This window comes from Mandrillus leucophaeus, unplaced genomic scaffold, assembly GCF_000951045.1.
Source record: "Mandrillus leucophaeus isolate KB7577 unplaced genomic scaffold, Mleu.le_1.0 Scaffold1255, whole genome shotgun sequence".
NCBI lineage: Eukaryota > Metazoa > Chordata > Mammalia > Primates > Cercopithecidae > Mandrillus > Mandrillus leucophaeus.
In genome coordinates this window covers 84,370-90,369 of record NW_012100932.1, presented here as the reverse complement: position 1 = coordinate 90,369, position 6,000 = coordinate 84,370, and positions in this window count along the sequence as shown.

Here is a 6,000-nt window from a genome sequence, read left to right as displayed (position 1 = left end):
AGAAGTGTAAAATCAACCAGGTGCTGGGCAGAGGTGTGTGTCAAAAGCACGCCTGCAGAAAGGTCCAGGGCATGAGATTCACAATACTGCATGTTGCCTGGCTCCAAATATGAAAGCCAACACCTTTTTGAGTTCTGTCCAAGTACATGAGTCACAATGTCAGCAGTGGACTGGATCTGTGCATGATAGCCCCCATCTCATCTGAAAAACGTGTCCTAATAAAATAGACACAGACTCACATGGTGTTTAATCTTGATCCAAAAGTCACCATCCTACCTGTCGTCCAGATCCATGTATGAGAGTCAGTGTCACCTTTCAATTGCCTCCAGGTGTGAGATTTAGAAACTCAACAATGGGCTATGCCCATGTAGGTAGATGATAATCCTTACTGTTAGGTGACGGTGCAGATAAGAGTCACAATTTCATCTGTGTGATGGACCCTGTTATGAAGCTCTCTTTACCACTTGAGGGCATTGCGCAATGCACTTGAGTTTTGTAGGACTCTGTGACTTTTGTACAGGTAGGAAACCCAGGACATTACCTGTTGCTCTAAGCCTAGTTACTAGAGCAAACATCTATTTTGTAGGGAGCTGAAGGCCTGTGGATCGTGACCAACTCAGCTTTCCACTGGAGGCTCTATGATGAAACAGCAAACAGTTTATCATGAATGCAGAATGTGGGGAAACTCACGACTGCACCTGCCACCAGCAGGTTTGCTGAGGGCAATCACTCCCTGGTGCTGTGCACCTTAGGTTATCTACTGGAATATCTGGAGACTACTGTTCAGAGAATGCAGTTGTGTAGGCCTGCACCGAGTCAAGCAGCTGACTGACAACCACCTCCTTCTCCCTTTCTCCTTTACTCAATAAATACGAATGGAGCTAGAAACTCAGGGCTCTTGTTCACGAGAAGCAAGGAGTCCCCTGACCCCTTCTTCCAAATATACTCTTTTGTCTTTGTCTTTATTCCCGCATTTGTCCTCCTTTGTTCAGTCCAACAGGGATTGGGGCCACATCACTATTTTATTGTCTGAGTTCAGGTATTAGAGTCATTACCGGGCCTGTGAGCTGGGTCCAGAAATGAGTCACCATCTCACCTGTGGCCAGATTTACATGTAACAGTCACAATTCCAACTGTGGACTTCATCTGCATGAGAGATTCAGGAGTTCACCAGTGGGCTATGTTAATGTATGAGGATGACAATCCTAATTTTCAGTGGGGTATGCTTATGAGAGTCACACTATCACCTTTTGTATTTGTATTTTGTATTATGGTTTGTATTATCAAATAATACAAAGGCTTCATAATATATGCGTGTGTCAGAATCTTCTATAATTTTTTACGAGTAGGAGACTAAGGACCTTCCTTTTTGCCTTAAATCTATCTATGAGAGTCAATATTTCTTCTATTGTGTGGTTCCACATCTGAGAGACATCATGATGCCTGGGCCTAGTAAAGGTCACAGTCCTACCTGTGGGTGAACAGAAGGCAAGAGAGTCACATCACCTGGGCGATGGGTCAGAGATATGTCACAATCCCTTCTGTTGACATGTCCCAAAAAGTTACATCACCCGGGTGCTAGGCTCAGTGATATGTCACAATGCCCAGTGTAGGCAGGATACAAGCGGGAGAGTCACATTACCTGGGTACTTGGCCCAGTGGTATGTCACAATCCCTTATGTAGGGAGGGGACAGGTAGCAAAAGAGAGCCACATAACCTAGATGCTGGACTCAGCTGCATGCCACCTTTGGTTAGCAGGGTCTAGTCAACAGAGGAGAGTCATATCACACACTAGTGGGCTCAGTGATATGTCAAAATCCCCGGTGGAGGCAGGACATAGGCAAGGAGAGTCACATCACTTTGGTGATGGGCCCAGAGACATGTCACAACCTCCCCTGTGGGCAGAACCCATGCAGGAGAATCACATCACCCAGGGGCTAGGACCAGGTATATTTCAGAATCTCAACTCCAAACTGTTTGTTAGGCTTCCACAAGAGAGTAAAATCAATCAATCAGGTGATGAGCAAAAGTATATGTCACTATCACACCTGCAGGAAAGTCGAGGAATGAGATTCATAATCCCACACACTACCAGGCTTCAGGTAGGTGAGTCACCACCTGTGATTTGTGCCCAAGTGTGTGAGGCAGAATCTCAATGGTGGACAAGATCCATAAATGACAGCCTCAACTCCACTTGTGAATATGGTAGGGCAGCCATATTCTCAATGTTGTGCTGAATCTTGGTTTGACAGTCACCATCCTACCTATGGACAAGATCCACACATGAGAGTCACAATTTCACCTTTCAAGTTCCTTCAAATGTGAAATTCAGAAGCTCAGCAGTGGACTGTGTTTATGTGAGAGAGTGACAGTCCTTACTGTTGGCTGGGTGTACATACAAGTGTAACAATCTCATCTCTGTGCTGGGCCCTGTTATTACACTTTTTGTACCACAGAAAGTTTAACAGAGTATTTGTGAGAGTTGCAATCTGCTCTGAGACTTTCGTGGTGGTATAATCCCATGATATTACCCATTGCCCTAAGCCCAGGTGCAAGAGTCAATGTTTCTCCTATTGGCTGGGTTTAGGTATGAGAGTAATCATCTTGCCTGTAAGCTGGTTTCAGGAATGAGTCACCTGTTATTTGTGGCTGAATCTACAAATAAAAGGCAAAATTCCAACTGTAGACTGTGCCTACAAGAATCAGGATCTCATCAGTGGGATCTATCCATGTGTGAGGATGATAACCCTGTCCGCTGAGTGTGCATAGGAGAGTAATAATCTCATCTCTTTGGGTTCTGTTACGACACTCTCTGTACAACCCGAGCATTTTGTGTGATATCTGTGAGTGTCATAATCTTCTGTAAACTTCGTACATGTAGGAGACCCTGTACTTACCCACCGTTTCAGGCTGAGCTACAAGAATAAAAATCTATCTTATTGTCTTGGCCCAAGTATGAGAGTCATTGCCTTACCTGTGTTTTGGGCCCAGATATGAGTCACAATTTGAGCTCTGGGCAGGACCCAGGAAGAAGAGTCACATCACCTAGGTGCTGAGGCCAGCAATATGTTAATATCCTTTCTGAGAGCAGGGCCCAACCCTAGCAGGAATGTCGCATCACCTAAGTCCTTGGCCAAGGGATATATAACAATCCCATCTGCATGCATGCTAGGCTCACACATGAGAATCAAATCACTCAGATGTTAGACAAAAGTATGTGTCACAACCAAATCTTTGGGAAAATCCAAAAATAAGATTCACAATCCAGCACATGTCTCAGCTCCAGGTATGAAAGTCAACATCTCCTGTGAGTTTGGTTCAAATACATGAGTTACTGTCTTAACAGTGGACTTGATTTGTGCATGAAAGCCCTAGTCACACCTACACAGTGTGCCTTGGTAGAAAAATCACAGCCTAACAGGTGTGCTTAATCCTGGTTTGTGAGTCACCATCCAACCTGTGGACTGTATTCACATATGAAAGTCATAATTCTAAATTTTGACAGTCTCTAGTTTTGAGATTCAGAACATCAACAGTAGCCTGTGATCATGTGGGAGGTTGACAATCCTGTCAGCTGCATATGCATATAAGGGTCACAATCACACCTCTGTGCTGGGCCCTGTTACGACACTCTCTGTACCACTGGAGGGTTTTATATAATGTGCATGGGAGTTGCAGTCAGCTCTGAGACTTTAATTCGATATAGATCAATGATCTTACCTGATTCCCTATTTTGAGACACAGGAGTCAACATATTTCTTTTCTTTTCTTTTCTTTTCTTTTTTTTTTTTTTTTTTTTTTGAGATAGAGTCTTGCTCTGCCACCCAGGCTAGAGTGCAGTGGCGTGATCATGGCTCACTGCAATCTCTGCCTCCCAGGTTCAAGCAATTCTCCTGCCTTAGCCTACTGAGTAGCTGGGATTCCGGGCACCCACCACCACACCTGGCTAATTTTTATTTTATTTTATTTTATTTGTATTTTTATGACAGACAAGGTTTCACCATCTTGGCCAGGTTGCTCTCGAACTCCTGACCTCGTGATCCACCCACCTCAGCCTCCCAAAGTGCTGGGATTATGGGCGTGAGCCACCGTGCCTGGCCAGAGTCAACATCTTTTAACTGGCTAGGTCCAGGTATGAGAGTTATCACTGTGCCTGTAAACTGGGTCCAAACATTCCTGTGAGCAGTGACCAGGTAGGAGAGTCACATCACCTGGGTGCTGGGCCAGGAATATGTACCAATGCCCCCCGTGGAAAAAATTCAGGTAGGAGAGTCACGTTATCTTGGTGCTGAGATCAGCAATATGTGAAAATATTCCCTTAGGGTGGTAGGGCTCAGCCAAGAGTGTCACATCACCCAGGTGCTTGGTCCAGGCCTATGTCACAATCCCTCCTGTGGGCAACACCTAGGCACAAGAGGAATGTTACAACACCTGAGGGATGGGCCCAAAGATATGTCACAGTGACTCCTGTGGGCAGGCCCCAGGCAGGAGGGTCACATCTCATGGGTGCAGGACCCAGGGATATGTACAGTCCTCACTGGGGGCAGGGCCCACTAAAAAGAGATGGGCCACATCACTACATGCTGGGCCCAGTGATATATTACAATCCCCTATGAAGACAGCACCAAGGCAGAAGAGTTATATCACCCAGGTTCTTGTGCCAGGTATATGTCACAATCCTATCTGTGGGGTTAGCCCAGGCTAAAGAGGCAAATCACTCAGATGCTAGGAAAAGGTATATGTCAAAATCACACCTGTGGGTGTGGACCAAAAGACATGTTACATCACCGGGGTGCCGAACCAGGGATATATCAAAATTTTTTTCTGTTGGCAGGGCCTATGCAGAATAATATCACCTCAGTTCTGGGCTCAGTAATATGTCACAACTACCCTTGTAGGCTGGGTCTAGGTAAAAAGGAGAGTACTTGACCTAGGTATTGAGTCCAGGGATAGATCACGATTCTCCCGTGGGCAGGGCCCAGTCAGGAGACTCACAGCACTTGGGTGCTGGGCTTAGAAATATGCCACAATGCCCTCTGTTGGCAGATTCCAGATAGAAGAGTCACATTACTTGAGTGTTTGGGCCAGCGATATGTCACAATTACCCATGTGGTCAGGGCCCAGGTTACATCACCTTGGTGTTGAGCCCATCGATATGTCACAAGTCCCACTGCAAACAGGACCCATGTAGAAAAGAAAAATAACATCACTTAGGTGCTGGGGTCAGTGTGATGTCACTATCCTTCTGCGAGCAGGGCCCAGGCATAGGAGTCATATCTCCTAGGTTCTTGGCTCAGGTATATGTCACAATTTTATCTGTGAAGTGGGCCAAGTCTAGAGAGTCAAATCACTCATATGTTGGACCAAGGTATATTTCACAATAACACTAGTGGAAAGGCCCAGAGATAAGGTTCACCATCCCGCACATGTCTTGGCTCCGGGTACAAGAGTCATCATTGTGCTTGTGATTTGGTTCTGGGTATACAGCACAATAGCACCTGTGTACAGAGAGAGGGCAGGAAAGGCACATCACCTGGGTGCTGGTCCAGTGACATGTCACAATTCCCCTTGTGGACAGGACCCTGGCAGAAGAGTCACATCACCTGGATGCTGGGTCCAGTGATACATCAAAATCCCCTCTGTAGGCAAAGCTTAGGCAGGAGAGAAGACTCACTTCACCTAGGTGATTGGTCTAGATAGATGTCACAATGGTCTCCATGGGCAGAGCCATGGCAAGAGAATGACATCACCTTGGTGCTGGGCCCAGCAACGGGTCACAATCTCTCCAGGGAACAGGGACAAGACAAGCAAGGAGAATCACATCACCTAGGTGCTAGGCTAAGTATATGTTACAACGCTTCTTGTAGGAAGAATCCAGGCAGGAGATTCTTGCCAGATTGATACCGAGTTATGGGTTCAGTACCCAGCTATATGTCATAATGCACTCTAAGTACAGGGCCAAGGCAGTAGAAGGAAGTCACATCACCTGTGTGATGGAC